Consider the following 19832-nt stretch of genomic DNA (forward strand, 5'->3'; position numbering starts at 1 on the left):
ATGACTTCTGAGGAGAGGTCAGACAAGACAATGTGGCTTCTGCCTTCAATTTGGATCCTGAACAGGGTGAGGCTGGCAACTCCTCTGGGCATCTATATACCCAAATTGATTGGCATGTGGGCCCCTAGCTTTTCTTGTAGAGGTGGAAATGAGGAATGTGGCTAAAGAAGGAGGCAAAGGTTATACTTTTGGTGGGCCAGGGAGAGAGCAGAAGAGATACGGAATGACAATGTGAATTTGTTTTGCACAGTAGGCCTGATTTTGAGTCTCTCTGAGAGAGTGGATTGAGAAATGGGGAGAGACAGGCTCCTCAAAGATCTTGTGAGACTCTGAGCATAGTCTCAGCTGCTTCAGGGCCCAAGAGTAAAAGTTCAGTCTGTAAGACTTAAAGTATTGGTAACCATGGTGGTTATTTCTCATTGAATTATTACATTCAAAATCTGGTTTAGGGGGGTTGTTGTGGTAAAATGTAACTTAAAATTTACAATTTAACCCTTTTAAAATATACAGTTAAATACATTTACAATGTTGTGAAACCATCATTACTATCTTCAAAACTCTTTCAATATCCCAAGATGAAATTCTGTATGCATTAAATGCTAACTAAATATTCCCCCTCCTTCTAGTCCCTAATAGCCACTTTTTTTTCCTTTTGTTCCTGCAGCCATAACAAAATGCCACAGATAGGATAATTTAGAAGAAAAGAATTTTATTTCTTATAGTTCTGGAGTCTAAAAATCAAGATCAAGACGCTGCAACTTGGGTGTCTGGTAAGGGCTGCTCTCTGCTTCTAAGATTTCCTTCTTGTTGCTGTGTCCTAACATGAGAGAAGGCAGAAGGGTGAAAATTGATTAGACTGCCCCCTTGACCACTTATAAGGTCACTAATCCATCTGTAAGGACTTCACCCTTATAACTTAATCACTGCTCAAGGTCCCACCTCTTCAAACTGACATGTTAGCCTTTCACTTTCAACATACGGATTTTGACTGATACATTCAGATCATAGCACCACTTTCTACTTCCTGCCTCTATAAATTTGACTATTCTAAGTACCTCATGTAATTAAAATCATATACTATTTATGTATGATTATGTAATTTAGCATCATGTTTTTCAGGTTCATCCATGCTGTAGTGTGTATCAGAATTTCATTACTATTTAAGGCTAAATAATAATATTCCACTATAACCCTGTGTTGTTTATTCATTCACCCATCAATGGATAACTTGGCTGCTTTCACCTTTTGACAACTATGAATAGTGCACTAAAATGTGCAAGTATCTTTCTGTTGCTGTTTTCAATTCTTTTTTAAGATTATTTTTTATTTATATATGACCACAGAATGCATTACAATTCTTCTTACACATATAGAGCACAATTTTTCATATGTCTGATTGTATACAAAGTATATTCACACCAATTCATGTCTTCACACGTACTTTGGATAATAATGTCCATCACATTGCACCATCCTTTCTAACCCCATGCCCTCTCCCTTCCCCTCCTACCCCTCTGCCCTATCTAGAATTCATCTATTCCTCTCATGCTCTCCCTCCCTTCCCCACTATGAGTCAGCCTCCTTATATCGGAGAAAACATTCAGCATTTGGTTTTTGGGGATTGACTAACTTCACTTAGCATTATCTTCTCCAATGCCATCACTTACCTGCAAATGCCATGATTTTTTTCTCTTTTATTGCTGAGTAATATTCCATGTGTGTGTCTGTGTGTGTGTGTGTGTGTGTGTGTGTGTGTGTGTGTGTATGCCATATTTTTTTATCCATTCATCTATTCAAGGGCATCTAAGTTGGCTCCACAGTTTAGCTATTGTGAATTGCTATAAACATTGATGTGGCTGTGTTCCTGTAGTATGCTGTTTTTAAGTCCTTAGGGTATAGACTGAGGAGAGGGATAGCTGGGTCAAATGGTGGTTCCACTCCCAATTTTCCAAGAAATCTCCATACTGCTTTCCATATTGGCTGCACCAATTTGCAGTCCCACCAGCAATGTATGAGTGTACCTTTTCCCCCATATCCTCACCAACACTTATTGCTGTTTTCAATTCAATTTCAATTGAATATATACCCTGTATGTATATTGCCCTGTATGGTTTGTTGATCACTTGGATCATTTTGTCAGAGGTTCCCTTGATTCCCCTGCCTTTCCAACATTTGCTTAAAACCTCCAAGAAAAACCTAATCCTAGGATCTGCCTTCTTAGCCCTTGCTGCAGGCAGCTGAGCTGCTGGAACAATTCTTACAACCATGCAGATTGACTGTAGTGCAAAAGTCACATGTTGGAGTCTTGGCTGGACTCACAGCACAGCCTGTCAATTCTTCCATTGTCATAGAATTCCATCACCCACCCTTTCAACGATTACTTCAAACCTTCAACACACTCCTGAAGCCCCAAACCCTTCCTGGGCCCTCTTCTCTTACTACCTCACTTAATCTCTTACACCAAGGTCCTGCAGCTTCCACCATTCACATAGCAGCTTCATGATTTTTGTCCTAATTATATACTTTAGAATTATCAATAATTTTCTTTAAATAACTGATTTTTAATTCCTTTTATCCAGAAAATCTCCATTGTCTTACATTTGATATACTACCAAAATTATTACATCAATATCTTAATATAAATTTGTGTCACTATAACAAAATACCTGAGGCTGGGTAGTTAGAAGGAAAAGAGATTTGTCTGGTTTACAGTTCTGGTGCCTGGAAAGTCCAAACTCTGGCAGTGACATTTGTGAAGGGCTTCATGTTTCACCATAACTTGGCAACCATCATCACATAGTGGAAGGAAGCATGAGCAACAGCCTTGAGCCACACAAGTAGAAAAGCCAAACGTGTAAAGGGTGGCCTTCCTTGCTTTATAACAACCTGCTCTCGGTAGCAGTCCCTTAAGATCTTTCCCACTCCTCTGAGACAGGCATTAATTAATTTCGAGTGTAAGGATCCCATAATCCAATCATGTACTACTGAATCCCACCTCTTATAAGTTCCTCTGCCTTTCAATACCCTCACATTGGGGACTAAACATTCAGCACATGAAATTTGAGGGAACAAACCATACCCAAACCACCATTAAGTACATTACAATTAGGAAAACTGTTGACTGTAATGGAAAGATCACAGCCATGGAGCAAGTGCCTGCTCCACTGCTACAAGGTCTCCTGCATCCATAAGTATCTCTGTCTCCTTCACTCCATGTGCAGGGAGCAAACCAGGTGTTCCCCTTCCAGCTCGAGGGGCATCACCCCTGGACTCTTGACACCTTTTTCCATTGTCCATCAGGATTTGATCTATCAGGATACTCCTTTCACCTGCCACATCTTGAGCTCCTCAGTTCTCATCGCTCTCACAAGAGATGAAAACTGCCCCTACCTAAGTCTCCAGGCTCTTCTGTAATTACACAACCTGTGACATTTTTTTCTCAGCCACACTGAAGTTAAAAGCTTGAGCTTCTAACATGCCTTGCTTCTTCCCACCTTCCTATCATTTCTCAGACTGCTTTTTCTATCTGTAATACCTTTTTTTTTTTTGTTGCCTCTCTCCCCATTTGGGGGTATAGGAAACCAAACCCAGAGCCTTGCATAAACTAGGCAAGCACTCTACCATAGAGCTGCATCTGCAGCATCTTTTTTAAACTTTTAGCTGAATTTGTAAAGGGTCTCATTAAGCTGAGACCTGGTTGCTGAGACTGGCCTCAAACTTGAGAACTTCCTGCCTCAGCCTGCTGAGTAGCTGAAATTACAGGTGTGCATCATCACACCCAGCTTTCCCCATGAAGAGGAGGAGGAGGGGGAGGAGGAGAAGGAGGAGGAAGAGGAGGAGGAGGAGGAGGAGGAGGAGGAGGAGGAGGAGGAGAATGGAGGAGGAAAAGGAAGAGGAGGTTTTAGTCAACTTTTTTGCTGCTGTTACTAAAGAATCTGACCATCACAACAGTAGAGGAGGAAAGTTTATTTGAGAACTCACAGTTTCAGAGGCCTTAGTCCAGAGAAGGCCAGCTCCATTCCTCAGGGCTCAAGATGAGGCAGAACATCATTGCCTAAGAGTGTGGCAGAGGTAAGCAGCTCACATCAAGCTGATCATGAAGCGGAGAGGGAGACTCCACCTCCGGATACAAAATATATATCCCCTAGTCATGCCCCCAATTAACTACTTCCTCCAGCCACACCCCACCTGCCTCTAGTTACCACTCAGTTAATCGCATCACAGGGATTAATTCACTGGTTGTATTAAGACCCTCACAATCCAATGATTTCTCCTCTAAACCTTCTTTTGTTGTCTTACATGTGAGCTTTTGGGGGACAACTCATAACCAAACCATAACAAAGAAGAAGAAGGAGAAGGAGGAAGAAGAGGAGAAGAAAAAGGAGGAGGAGGAGGAGGATCAGAATATTTGTATCTACCAGAGGATGATAAATTTTATTCTTTGTTATGCTATCTAATTTTAAATAGGCATGTCATGTGATTAAGTTAAGAATATTTGCTTGTTTTGATACCCACCACCATTCCTCATTTCAAGACACTACTCTTTTTTTCTATATTTTTCCATTCAAAATAACATTTGGTTTTATAATATTGACAATAGCACCATCCAGTCCAAAAGCTCAGTTCTGAGTTTATGGTAAAAAACACATGTATTAAAAATTTCTCTTGCCACAATATAAAGTCATTCCCAGTAGATATAACATATATTTATGTGTAACATAAATTAATTCTTTAAATGATATCTGGTTACTAAAACAAACTTCTCTCTAATGTCACCAATAGATGTCAGGCAATTTAAACATTTAGGATGTTTATAACAATTTGATCTTTTGATTATTAAAAATTATAGAATTACTATGTATAGTATAATTCTTTTGATTTTTCAAACTATGTTATTACTATAAATCTTTCCTCAAAGACTTCATATGGACAAATTCTGTCATCAATGCTTTTGTTCATATTTGAAAAGGAAAAAACAAAGGCTAGTTTTTGAAGAACTTAACAATGTTTATAGGGAAGATATTCCCTTATGGAAACTTTATCCTCCTGAGTATCTTGTGAAATTCCTTTCTAAGTTTTATTTTTCCAAGGTCACACAAAGGAACAGAACATTTAGTTTATTACCTCAATGTCCAAATCTAGTATAGTGCCAGCAATCTTCATTACCAAGCAGCAGAAATTATAGGGACTTTCTTCTCACAGACTTCCCATCAATCCTAGATTCCACTGGATTCTGTACAATGATTATTAAGTAAGGCACATTTTAAATATTATATTTTTTCTAGAAGATCTCTATAAAATATTAATCATTTTAATATTGTTTGTAGTTACCCATGAAAACTGGTGCACAGCCTATTTCTGCTGGGTCAGTATGATGGGTTGCCAAGAGACCAGAGAAGATATCAGGGATGGCATGTGAAGCTTACATAAGATTTGTAGAAAACTGCTTATGGAGAAGATCCGGTGGTGACCTCTGCCCCTCACAGTGCTTCTCCAGAGAGTAGCATCTCCAATCCTCATGGAACTTTGTCCCATGGTGGCCGACCTGAGAAGCGCCTCTTTCTCCACAGTACTCAAAGAGATTCCATACCAGTTACCACAGGGGGGAGGGTATAGGGTAGATGACAGAAACTGTGACATCATTGGCTTGCTTTATCCCATTATATGACCAACACTCCAAGAAACTTGGCATAGGTGCAAGAAAGCAGTTTCTACAGAGAACACTAGTTTGCCCTAGTTTTCATGAGAGATAGTGTCCTTCCAGATAATCCTTATCTGGACATACTGGTCTGGGCCCACTCTCATTGTTCCCTTGACTTGGCTAGGTTCTTGGGAATGGAAAGGGACGTGTCAGGACATGGTGTTTGTTCTTTTTTTTTTTTTTTTTTTATGGATAAAACAACTGCCAAGCTAGTAGTTTGTGAGAAAATATCCCATATTTAACATTTCACAGTTCTCAACCTAATAATGTCGTATAGATTTTTCTTCTTCCACATCTCTCGTATCATCTCGTTTCCACCATAATCCTGTGATTGTGTGACAGGTGTCCTTCCCTCCCACCCACACACACACCCACACAGGCTCCACTTCCCTCTCAGAGAATTTTACCTTGGTGCACATTTGGGGAAGTTATATGCTTCAGGGGAAGCTGAACAGTTTCCTCATCTTGTCTAAATTATGATCTTTTAGATTGCCCTCACCAGTGACTAATTTAGGAAAGACATATGAAATCCCTGAGGCCCTCTGGAGAAGGATTTTAAGGACATCTGGGAGGAAGCTTTCTCTTTTCCTCCTTTTGGATATTGTTGTAATGGAGGACAGTGACCCCCTAGAAAGTTAAGTGTGGGCCCCAAACCAGGCATTAATGGCAATGAAAGGGAGAGAGTAAACAGGGAAATACTTACAAAGAATAGACAATATGTAAATGTAAATATAATAAATATACTTAGACCTATCTAAAAGTGTATACGAGCATTTCTGCCATAAGCCACATTTCAGTCACTATTTTTTAACATATTTGTACACAATATAACAATATAATTTGGCCAATATCATTTCCCACCCCTTTCCCACTCCCTCCCCACTTCCAACCCCTGGTCTTTCTCCTCTTGCATCTTTCCTACTGATCTCCCTTGGACTTTCATGTTATTTCCCCTCGCCTGTCTCACCTTTTTTTCCTTTTTCCTCTTTTTCCTCTCTAGCTTCCACATATGAGAGAAAACATGACCCTGGACCTTCTGCATTTGGCTTATTTCACATAACATAATGTTCTCAAGTTCCATTCATTTTCCTCAAATGACAATTTCATTTTTCTTTATGGCTGAATAAAACTCTATAGTACATATGTACCACATTTTTTTTTGATCTGCCATGAACCCTTGATGCTTCAATCAAAACTACAAAGCTGCACACTACCAAAAAAAAAGTTACATACTATAAATTATACAGCTCTATAAAAGAAAAACCAATGAAAAAAAATCAAGGAATGAACTACACCAGGCAACAGATCAGCCTGGTGATCTGATGAATCTGAGTTGAGTGGAAAAGCTCCTTGCTGAAGAATGAATATAGGATAGTGGCATTTAGTTAAAGTACAAAACCATATTTAAAAAAAAAAAAAACTTATCTTGGATATACAATTATAGAAGATTTGCAAAGAAAAATTGTGAATTCCCTTTAAAATCCAGGTGTTATCAATGTGGTGATGATCCTAGCATTTCAGCACAGTATTCCTTAGCTATCCCAGATGTGGCACAATAGGGCCCATATGTGGTTCAGACCACCACTCTAGAGGGTGTAAACCACAAACCTTGGCAGCATTTACCTTTGGCCAACTCTGCAGGTTTAAAGAGAACAAGAGCTATAGAGAAATGACTTCTTCCTCCTAAATTTCACCGAATGCCCAAGAGGTCCTTGGAGCCTAGAGGCAGAGACCTGCTGCTGAGGTGGATACACCTCAGAGAGCCCCACCAGAGCAATTCTTATTGGAGTTGTGCAGGCAGTTACTCTGGAGATCTTGGGCCTGGAGAGCCACGAAGGTGTAATACCAGCTTGAAAGAGCCACAGTCCTTGACTTCAACCTGTGAGGGCTAGGCATGGACTATGCCCAGAAAAACCATGGGAGCAGGGGCCCTAGGTGCCTTGACAGCCCAAACCTCACCCCAGTGTATCTGGAAGGAGAGCTGTGACGTCAAATAAGATTACTAGCAAGCTGCAAGATTTAGTTTGTCTTGTTGAGTTTTGGACTTACTTAGGAACTGTTACCGCTTTCTTTTTTCTTTTCTTTTTTTAAATTTTCCATATTGGAATGAGATTATATCACCACTGAATTTTGAAAGCACATAATTCGATGGCACAGGCTTCACAGCTGAGGGAAATTTACCTCAGGATGGATTGTGCCTTAGGTCTCACCCATATCTGATTTAGATAATATCTAGATAAGACTCTGTACTGTAAACTTTTGAGTGGTTGCTGAAATGAAGTAAGACTTTGAAGGCTATTAGTACAGAATGAATGCATTTCGTATCTAAAAAGGACATAAATCTGAGAGCAATGTAGATGGAAAGTTATGGATTCAATGTGTCCCTTTCAAATTTCAGTTGTCAATGTGATAGTATTAAAAGATGGAACCTTGAAGAGTTGATTAGGCCATGACAATTCCTTCCTCCAGAGTTAAATTAGGTGTCCTTACAAAGGGGTTTGAAATAATAAGTTGGTTATTGCTTGCCTTTCTGCCTGCTGCCATGTGAAGTCACTGAAGGAAGGAAGTCACTGGACCAAATGCCAATACATTGATCTTGGATTTCCTAACTTCCAGAATTATGAAAAATAAAAGTATATTATTTATAAATTACCCAGTCTGCAGTATTCTTTTATAGCAGCACCAACCATCTAAGAGGCTAATACCTAATAAAGAAGAGCAAAAAGACGACAAATACAAAGTTCAGGATAGGTTCCCTTGTGGTGCAGGTGAAAGGAATCCATAGGGTCTTCAGCTATTCTCAAGCTGAGTGATGAAAGATAGAGATGTTCATCTGGCCATATTTATGTCATTATTTTACACATTGGAAGCTACCAATTTTTCTGTGGTGTTCATATTTAATAAAAACTGACAAAGAAAAAGGAATGATGTGAAGTGACCAATTAGGTCTGTTGAGTAATTAATAAATTGGAAAGTTTTTATTTAGAGAGCAGAGTTACTTTCATTCTTTGAGAAGAGTAAGGCACACTGGGTGTGGTGGCACCCACCTGCAATCCCAGAGACTCAGGAGGCTGAGGCAAAAGAATCCCTTTTTTGAGTCCAGCTTCAGCAATTTAGCAAGTCACTGTCTCAAAAATAAAAAATAAAAAGGACTGGGGATGTAGCTCAGGGATAAAGCACCCCTGGGTTCAATTCCCTGTACCAAAATAAGAAAAATTAAAAATGATGGAGAGAATGGTAAGGCCTTCTATTTTTATCTGAGGTGTGGGATCATATTATAAGTCAAGTCAGTGCACAATGTTGTGTTGATAAATGGACATGATGAGGTTCTTAGGCCTTTGTCATGAGGTATTATGTTTGTCTATCTAGAAATTAGGCTATGCTTACAGTTTTCATACCTGTAGGTATCAAAGGATAAAATCTCCTCTAGTGTTTTTGTTTTTGTCTCTGGGCTTCCCTAGAGACTTTTTCTTAAATAAGGTCAAATAATAGGCCCTGCAGGGACTTAGTACTTAGGATCTATACTTTTGCACAAAAGGGAGGGAAAGCACAGTTCTAATTTATTAGTGCTTCTGAATCAAGGTTCTCACTTAAACTTAGTTTTATATTACAGTATTTTTTCTATACCAGAGAAACTATAGTGACAGTGCTGACATTTATTTTGTAAGAATAAGAACTCCTGTATTAAATTTTGATGGAACTATCAAGTGGAATCCTCCTCTCCTCCCAAGTTGATACTTAAACATTTATATGTGTGTATTTTAAGTTATTTTATTTGAAATGTAAAGTTCTGATATAATTTTTCAACAGGTTCTTAGGTTAATAACTATATACAGCCATTGAATATCATAAGCTACAAATTCAAGCTAAGAAATTATTTTTCTATGCCTCGGTGAATTTATTTCTTGAGAGTTCATTATGTTAATGATATAAATTTAATTCTAGACAAGCAGAAGTTCCTCAGCCAATTCAGAATATTTTCTGCAACCCCTTTCCATTTCTCCAAGATAGCATCTAAGATGCAGAAGCATCTATAACATCTAGGCATTGGACATCTGGGCCCTGTTGTCATCTGTCCTTGCTGGCACTTCTTGCTGGTCCTCAATCTCACTGGTCCCTACTGTGGGATATCTATCCATGCTAACACCTACCAATGGCCATCTGGTCTTCCATTTAAATTGCAGGACAGTTTATTTGAGTCACCATTTTGCTAACCTTGGGGCTCTTTGGGTCCAATAGCCTTCTTTTCTTGTTTCTGTCACCATCTTAAGGAAGGTATTCGTTACTTTACCTAGAGACCATGACTTGTAACATGAGTGGGAGAAATCTGGAACCTTGTCTCCCTTCCAGGAAATGAAGCATTTGAGTTGCATAGTTCTTTACTATCCTCAAGCATGTACAGAGAGTCCTTCATTTCCTCATCCCATCCTCTAACCAGGGCTCTTCTTTTCTGTTCTCTTCTTCTTCCAAATAATGATCACATTGTCTATCTATGTGGGCCACCTCAATCTGTTCAATTCTTCTAATGATGATTTTCTGTGGCACAGTTTTAAACCTTCATTCTCCAAAGTTCTTATTTTTGAAAGATTTTCTTAAAACTCAAAAACCTTTTCTTCTTCAACTATTGTTCTTGCCCTGCATGTCAAATATGAAAATGAGAACTCGAAACTGAACATTGACTTTTTGTCTAGTTAAGTTCCTTGCTTGTTAGTCTTTGCATTAGTATTATATTAATAATATACTGAGAACTGTTGGTACCACCTTCCTGTTGCCTATGTGGGAACATGACAAAGTGTGGTAGTCACAGGACAGACCAAGGAAGGGATATATTTTAGGCTATTATCTCTTTGCACTAAAGAAAGTTTTGAAATTATTTTTGATACTTATTTCAAAGTTAAGTATGGTATTAAAAGTGTTAAGAAATTTTCCTTTAACCCACCACAAATAAGTGAATGATATTAATGATATGTAAATGAACAGTAAACCTATTGATGACATACTGATATATCTTTATTTTGGGGGATTGATTTTCACATATTCTAAGGGTCTTTACTAAAGTTAATACTATTAGTGAAAACATTTCTAACACACAAGTCCCACATTTCCAGTGGGACAGTTATATCCAACAAAAATCCAAAGCCCCAATTTGACTTGGTCAACTTGCCTGCCTATTATGGTTTGGATGTGAGTTGTCCCCCCAAATCGCACTTGTGAGACAATGTAAGACAGTTCAGAGGAGAAATAACCAGATTATAAGTCTTAACCCAATCAGTGAATTAATCCCTGATGGGATTAACTGAGTGGTGCTTGGAGGCAGGTGGGGTGTGGCTGGAGGAAGTGGTTCATTGGGGGCATGGCTATGGGGTATATATTGTGTATCTGGAGAGTGGAATCTCTGTCTGCTTTCTGATCACTGCGATGTGAGCTGCTTCCTTCTGCCACCCTCTCCCGCCATGATGTTCAGCCTCACCTTGAGCCCTGAGGAATGGAGCCGGCCTTCTATGGACTAAGACCTTTCAAACAGTAAGGCCTCAAATAAACTCTTCCTCCTCTAGAGTTGTGCTGGTTGGGTCATTTAGTCACAGCAGTGAAAAAGCGGACTAAAACACTGCCTGTATAGACAAAGATCAGGATTGCAAAGACACAGTGGGCATCAGTCACAGTCTTGGCTCTTTCTGTTGAAGAAGAAATACTTGCAATTTGTGCTCACTTCAAGGAGCTGAAAATCTATACCAGACCAGTCCCACCTAGGCTGCCAGAAGTCAGCATTTCAAAGTGGTTTATTCCAATCCTCTACATTATTTCTTTACCTAAAAAGTTGCTTTCTCCTATCCTGGTTACCAGAACCAGGTAATCCAAGTCCTACCAGTATATTTAGTCCTTCCTTATAGAAAAACCTGAGAGGAAAGAATAATACCTACAAATTGTTAGCTTATATCTGCTTGTAGCATGGCCAAATTTGGAGGTTGGCTTCACTTGTGTTTCATTCTAAATATCAAACAATAGTTGGGCCATCCCTGGACCTCCTGTACTCATTAGTCTTCTCCTCACATTCTGTCTGTCAAATGAGATTTTTTATAAGAGACATAACACAGGAGGCAGCACTGGACAATGACTCACCCTACTGTGAAACTCAGCTGGACCATTAGAGCCCCTTGAGCTGACCAAAGAGCCATGATTAGAATCTTCATTTTTTTGGCTACTGTTGAAAGCACTAACGTCATGTTCCATCCAGTTTATAGGCCATGATTTACCACTGCTGGACAATGATTGCATTCACTATTTATTTTCATGAATAAGGCTGCCATCAACATTGTTAGAGTATTTTTCTTCAGTTGAATTTTTTCCATGTGATAAATTCACATAAATTAAATTATTAGAACCATTACAAATGAAAATTATGACAATTGTAAATAAATGAGGTTTAGGATAAAACATTGTTAAGAAAAAGAAGAATGCAAGTTTGCCTGAAAAATAACAATAACTGTGCATGTGGTCAAGACTTGGAAGGAATATGCCTAAATGAAGATTGTATCAACATAATGGGATTATGAATGGGTTCTTTTTTCTTTCAAAATTTATAAAATAATGTTAAATTCTGATGGAATTTTTTAAAAAGACAACTGACATTTTCTAATTATAGAAGTATGTCAGTTTCTCATTGAAAATTATTATTCTTTAAAGAGTATGTGGGAAAAGAATGGATTTTCTTTAGAGTCTTATAGTTTTTTAAGGACATAAACCATTATTTACTGGAGGTTTCAATATTTGAAAAGTATCCAAAGAACAATAATAAAAAGAAACAGTACCCTGTTTTTATTGTACTATTTTTTCTCATAAATACACCATTTGAGGGGTTGTAATAATGGTTGATGTACCAATTAATCAGATGAATAATAATGTTTCATATTTATTCCTCATTCATTCAGTTTTAATTTAATTTACAACATATATGTAAATTCCAGAGGAAAGACAAACAATAAGAAAGTAACATTAAAGATTAAGTGGCTTTTCTTTGGTTGGCTTTAAACCAGTCTTTCCTTCCTCTATTCCTTTTATAGATATGTGAGTGCCAAAGAATTTCAGCCCTGGGGTTGGGGATGTCAGGCCTCATTTCAAGACTGAGCAAGACTTAGCATAAATAAGATATTGCCTTTATTAGTAACATTATCTTAAAAGATAGCTAAGAGCAACTAATGCATTCTAGTTGCTTACTTGAAATCTAAAGATAACAGACCCTAATTTTTTCTTCTTTTTCTTCCCAAGTGACATTATATGCCACGTTATCTTTACTTCAACGATTAGGTATCTTCACCATTGAATAAGAAGCTTTCATTTCACATCAAAACTTCCAAATAGACTAAATTAGATGCTATTTAAAAAAAAAAAAAACCAACATGACAAATACATTTCACTGAGATCAAAGTAGGAAAAGGCTGTAGTCACTGTGAGAGCTGTAATTTTTATTTTTCTCTTCACTTAAAAAAAATTGTTTGGCTGATGCATTTACTGTGTGTGTGTTGGGGGACAGATTCCCAATTTGGTAAGATTCAAAGGGGAAAATACAAGGAAAGAGAGGCTAGAAAAAAAAATGGCAACTGAAGTTCTCTATCAACTTGCATTTGCTAATCTGGAAGGAAATTTTGCAAATAGGTCACTCATTAAAAGTTTATATGGTGAATTCAGGAAGACTGATCCTGAGCAGTGAAGGTTTTATAGACCATTCTGGGTGGGCATAAGCATCAGGCAGAACCCAAAGCATATATAAACCATTCTTTTTCACATACTCATCTAGCCATTCAATAAGTATTCCATTATTCCTTACCCTTAAATAAACAATCAAGTATTTTTTTCTTCTCAGGAATCAAGAGAAGAAAAACTTGATTATATAATTAAACAAGTCACTCATTCCTCATAGCCTTTTACAGATGTGTGAATGCTAAAGAACATCAGCCCTGGGGCTGGGACATGAGTCCTTATTTAAGGACTTAGCAGGACTTTTCTTTCTTTTAAGACTATTATCTTTTTCATTTTTAAAAATTTTCAAAATTTACTCAAACATCTGAAGAATAATCAACAACAATATACAATAGAGATGGAAATGGTTAAATTTCTAAAAGCATTAATTTTTACTAACATGGGCAAATAATAGATGATATACATGCACAGGAAAACAAAAACTTGCTCTAGTAAAAGGTAAAAATACTCTCCCTTCTAAAACTCAACAGCTTTGTTTCCAAGTATTTCTAGAAAAAAATTCCCAGTATATAGGTCCCATTTGCAGCTGAACACTTTAGTCTCGTAATTCAAGATGTCTACTTACGTCATGGTTCCCTGAATGATCTTATTCTCTTCATTTCATTCTTCTTCCAAACTCTTATCTCAAGGGCTTTTTTATGTGGTGAACACAGTGTCAAGCTCAGAACACAATAATCATGAAGTTTTACCTATTTATCTCTAGTAATATTCTTAAGTCTTAACAAGTGGTCGTAATCACTTGCATTTTCCTCCAATCCAAGTCACTTGTACGATTAAATACTTTACTAATAGTCACATGACCATTTATTGGTATTTTCTTCTGGTTTGGATTTTTAGTAACTGCACAATTGAAATTCTTGTAGTGATGAGTGATATTTGAATGAAACCTGGTCATTTCATACTATGTTATGAGACTCTGATTTGTACCTTCTGTTTTAACCTTCTCCAGCAGAGGGAGTGGCTGTTTCAGTTACTGCTGAGGAGAGGTAGACATCCAAAGTCCCCTCTAGTCTTATACTGGTGCCAGAAGAGAGGCATTCCTCTTAATGGTGGGGAGGGAAAAGGTTCCAGCTCCCCGAGTGGTCTTCCGGGACACTGAAGAAAGGGTGACCTTGTTACTGCTGGGCAGTGGTGAAAGTCCCGACTTACCATCAGGCCTCCTCTGGTGGCCAAGTTCAAGCTCTGTACTTGGCTTCTCACCCCAGTGGGGAGATTTGGATACGTTGTGACAACCTAACAAGAGTGGCACTCTAGGTTTCCCACTTTGCTTGAGGAGGTAGGGATGAGACCAGTTTTTTTCTGTGTTGTTTGGCAGCAGTAGAGTAGCTACTATCCAAAAGCTTTGCCTTGCTCACCAGCCGGTTTTCTGGTCCTTTGGGTAGAAAGCTCAGAGTTTTGTTGAGGCCTTTTTTTTTTTTGGTTTGTGCCCTTTGATATTTCTGGGTTATTAGCTTCTTTAGTTCCAGGTCTGGGATAAGTGAGGCAAAAGACAACTCAAAGAACTCACTCCCGTGCTGTTCCTTGGATCTCAAGGACCTTGGCCAGACTGCTGGCATCTCCCTATCTTCTGGGATCTTTCTATGTTTATTTTATATACAATGTCCAGGATTTTTTAGTTATAAAATTTTTAGTTTCCTATTATTTTTAATAGGAAATATGAAAAGTATGTCTACTTCATCTTCCTAGATGCAGAAGTTCTCTAGGAAGATGAAGTACACATACTTTTCATATTTCATATTTCAACCAATCTGATTTTACCAAATTTTCAACCAATCTGATTTTACCAATATTTTCACATTTCAACCAATCTGATTTTACCAAAACAATGTCAGAGGAAACTATACCAGTGAGAGGACCCTTCACTCTCAAACCCCAATCAATATTAAATGCAGATACTTTGCTTTCAAGTCAGTTCTGAGCAAAAATACAAAAGTCCATCCAGGGTAAGGTGAAACCTCCAATGTAACCACGTTTCCAGGGACATGCAGTATAATAAAAATCCCAATAATTTTTTGACCAATTCTACATAAGAATTGGTCCCTATCAGGGTTCTAGATAAAATCAAATATGATCTTGCCATTTTTCCAGGGCCAGGTGGCACTGTGGATTAGTATAACCATGGAGTCAGGAACCACCTGAGAGAAAGGCAGATAGATTGTATTCCTGGGAATTTGAAATTGGGATTCAGACTTCATAAGTTAGGTTCCATCAAATTCCAAAGCTCAGGTTAAGGGCTGAGTCAGACATTTATAGATGTTCATGATGAGACTGGTCTAAGTACAATAAACCAAAGAAACTAATCTGTCTTTGTTAAAAGAATAAAGCAGATACTCAGAGAGCAAAAAAGACAAGAAACTATAAAGTTTTCCAGAGGAAGCTTGTGTGAATGTTTCTGATTCAGCTCCTGTTCATTATTTATTTACTAATTCCAGGTCCCTGTACATACAAACTATGTGCCTTACCCATGGGTTTCATGAATCAGATATTGCTAAATTCTTATAATAGTTCAATTACACTTTCACCATTTGCAAAGTTTTCTCAGTCTTTCATAATAGATCTCACCATACAGCCTAGATGAGTGTAGGCTTTTGGTCCTGCTGCTGTAACTCTCCAAGTGGGGCATGTTTCTCCTTATGATTGCCAGCATGACTCTAAACCCTGACTTATTAGTACAACACACCTTCCTCTCTACATGCATGCCTTCTTTCCTTCCATTCTGCCTCCTAGTTCTCCTTCTATCTTGCTTTGCTCACTTTCTCTATTGTTTTTCAGCATAACTATTGAACTTGGAGAATTACACAGTTAATAAGAATACAAAGATTGAAAGAACATGATACTGGACAAAAGTTGCCCAAAAGCCTCTGAAGAAGACAAGCTGAAAACAGAATCACAACACATGCTAGAAAAGCAAAGCATTTATAAATGAAGGCCCACTAGATAGGTATGATGATCAGAGAAGATAGATAGGGACTAACTCTTATCTCCTCCTCCATGAAGCCAGAAGTGGATTAACTGCCAGCAACAAGAAGCCCTTAGTACATTTCTGGCATAATTAACACAGATTGGTTAATAATAAGTGACATTGTGAAACAGACTAATATGCATCCTAAATTCAAAAGAATATGAGGAAATTATATGACCAAGAATCTGATTGTATCGATTCCATTGGTTAAAGCACTAGAGGACACACTGGGTTACTTTGGAGAGGATAACCCTTGATTTCTTCTGAGCAATCCAAAAAAAGCCAGGTAGTATCTGTTTGATGATTTTATAAAAGGAAAAAATCCTCGTCTAAAAGACTTCAAATGTAAGAGTTCAGAGAGTCTTGTATTGAGTCATCTCTATGGGAGGTGGCTAATGGGACTGCTAGCTAACAACAGAACTAATGAAATATATTGCAAGTCTCTGAGGATCCCAAGATGGGACCCTTCTTTCTCACCCAAGATATGCATAAATTAAGTAATGAAACAAAGCAATGTCACATGGAGAATCAAAATATTGACTAGATTGGAGGAAATAGCTTAGTTAAATGAACCCCAGAACTGGGTACCCTGATCCCCTACCCAGATGGTAACAGACTGGAACCAGCTTCCCTAGGCAGTGGCAAACCAGAGCCTGCCCTGGAGAACAGAGCACAACTGGATCTCCTGTGAGCTGTTAGCTCCCCAGAGAAAGATGAGAAGCTGAGCAGAGCATACCCAGGTATTTACATTTCAAATTTACCCATCAAATAAATGACTCCCCTGGGAAAGAGCTAATAAAAAGGTGGAGGGAGGTCAGGAGTTTCACTAATTACATTCCTTCATCATGGAGAAAACATCAAAAGTGGGGGAGGTGCTCCCCCTCCCCTTATAGTAGTCATTCAATCTTAAAAAAAAAAATCTATTTAACAGACGCATTATGAGAAATATTATCCTAGAATTCGATGACCCAGAAATTAGCCAATGAATATGCGTGGCTGAAGGTACTATGCTCATATTATGAATGATTTCTCTTTCAATTGTCTTCTAGAATTTTTTTGTATTGGGGTTGTACTCCTGCCTTCAGACAATAATAAGCTAGGTTATATTAAAAAGAAAAAGGTGAGAGAGGGAGGAAGAACAGTAAGGGACAGACCAGAAAAATAGAGGAAAGGGAGAAAAGGAAGAGGTAAGTCACTGTAAACAAGTTTGTGTAAACAGTCCCAGACTTTCAATGTATGTCCTTTGAATCTGTACAAGGTAGAAAGAACAATTGATTTCAAAATCTGGAAACTTAATAGATAAGAACAGATAAGACATCTGTAGGACTGCACACATTCCCTTTCTTTAACTCTTCTGCAAGCAAAAATTATTTTTTATCTGAGGGAATGGAGTTCCGGGTAGGGAACAAATATTAAGAGGGAGGGTGAAGCAGCATACACTTTCTAAGGAAGCATCTGTGCAAGGCTGTGCTAATGTAGGTAACCAATGAGTCTCAAGGTCATTTATCCTGCACTGGATCAGTGGTCAGGACTTGGGGCAGAGACTGTGGGTGGGAGCTAGAAGGATCTTTGTGAAGGGTCTTCACCCAAGTTCAATTTCATTTCTGCAAAATAAAAACCCAATCCAGGCATATGGAAGCTGAAGACTATAAAAGGGAGTGCTTACTTCACCAGGCCTTTTCCATTTGTTTTACCAAAAACAGATTTGAAAATGGCACGTGCTACTCTTGGCAAAGTTTTGTTGGTAGTCAGGGAGGATAGCATTGAATCATCTTCAAACTGGCTGAATTGTGGCTGTTGACAATTCCCCTAAGCCCATCTTTAGAACCAGTTGAGACTCATACTTGGAAAAGAAAGAGAAGGAAGAGTGAGAGTTAAGCAGATATAAACCCAATATTTACTGCCAACGTAGTGAACTGACTTGACAATCAACAGACCAGGTGTAAGGAGTCTGGATGGTTAGTCACCCCTGTGGGAAGGTTAACACTGTGATTTTTCTTTTTCACGTTGGTGACTTCTGATGGCCTGAGCAGCTCTCCTGTAAATTCTAGGGAAATTCTTAAAAATCAAGTGCAAAATTTTCCATGTCACTGTGAGCCACTCACTTTGCCAGGGCAGATTTTACTGACTTTAGATATCTTAAGAGCAATTTAAACTGTAGCAGTACACAGTACACAAGACTCAAACAGCATATCTGAGTCCTCCTTCAGCTTCAGATGTCAGATTTAGCTCAGGCAGGAAGAACTTGAGAATTGACAAAAGCAGGATGTGGTGGCTAATTTTATATGACTTGACTGAGCTAAGGCATGTCCAGATAGCTGGTAAAATATTATTTCATGTTTGTTTGTAAAGGGGTTTCAAGAAGAGTCTGGCACTTGAATCAATAGGCTGGGTTAAGAAAATCCACCCTCACTCATATGAGTGGGCTTTTGAGGGCCCTAACAGAACAACAGTGTAGAAGACAAGCAAATTCATTCTCTCTCAGTTGAGATCTACACTTTTTTTTTTTTTCTTGCTCTCTGCCATTGGAAATCCTGGTTCTTGGACCTATGGATTTCAGGACTTATACCAGTAGCACCCCAAACCTTAACTTTGGTTTCAAATCAGAAGTGATGCCATCAGCTCCCCTGGGTTTTGGACCATGACACTTACACTTGGTCTTTCCTGGTTCTCTAGTTTGCAGAATCTCCAAAATCACATGAAACAATTCCAGTAATAAATATCTAGAAAACATATTTATACACACACACATAAACCTATTGCTGTTTCTTTGGAGAATGCTTTTACACGGGGGTTCCAAATGTCTGTAGGATCAGCCAGGGAGCAGTAACTAACACATCTGGAACACAGCTTTGGTTCTTAAACATGGGAAAGTAATTTTAAAGACAGATCATTTTGGTCTTCTCTAAGCCTATCAAGGCTAGATTTTCTTGTCCATCCTGAGCTCTTTATACCTAATGACCTGGGGTTCCAGAAAACTTTTTACTACATAGAATTATAAGATCATAAAATAGAACTACTAAATGTTGCAAATATCTGATTTTGGAATAGTCCAGTTCCAATGGTCTTGAAACCACAAGTCCACATCTAAATACTTTAAGGATCAAGTAAATAACCCTCAGCTTTTTGGTAGAAATAAACTATGTTTACAGGAAGAAAAAGTACTCTTCCCTGATCACTGTCTCCTGGAAATACAAAGGAAAAGTGGACTTTCCAAGTCATTGTACCTGGGATCCTCTCAACTTTACATGAAACCAGAAGTTATATGGACATTATAGAGCACAGCATCACCCTATTAAAAAATTTATGTGGAAAAAGCCTTTAAGAGTATGTAATAAATTGTTAACAGTGGTTAATTCTAGGCAGGGAGATGGAGTTAGGAGATAGGTGAAAAGGATGTTCACAACATAT

This window comes from Spermophilus citellus (assembly GCF_964194105.1).
Source record: "Spermophilus citellus genome assembly, chromosome: 1".
Lineage (NCBI taxonomy): Eukaryota > Metazoa > Chordata > Mammalia > Rodentia > Sciuridae > Spermophilus > Spermophilus citellus.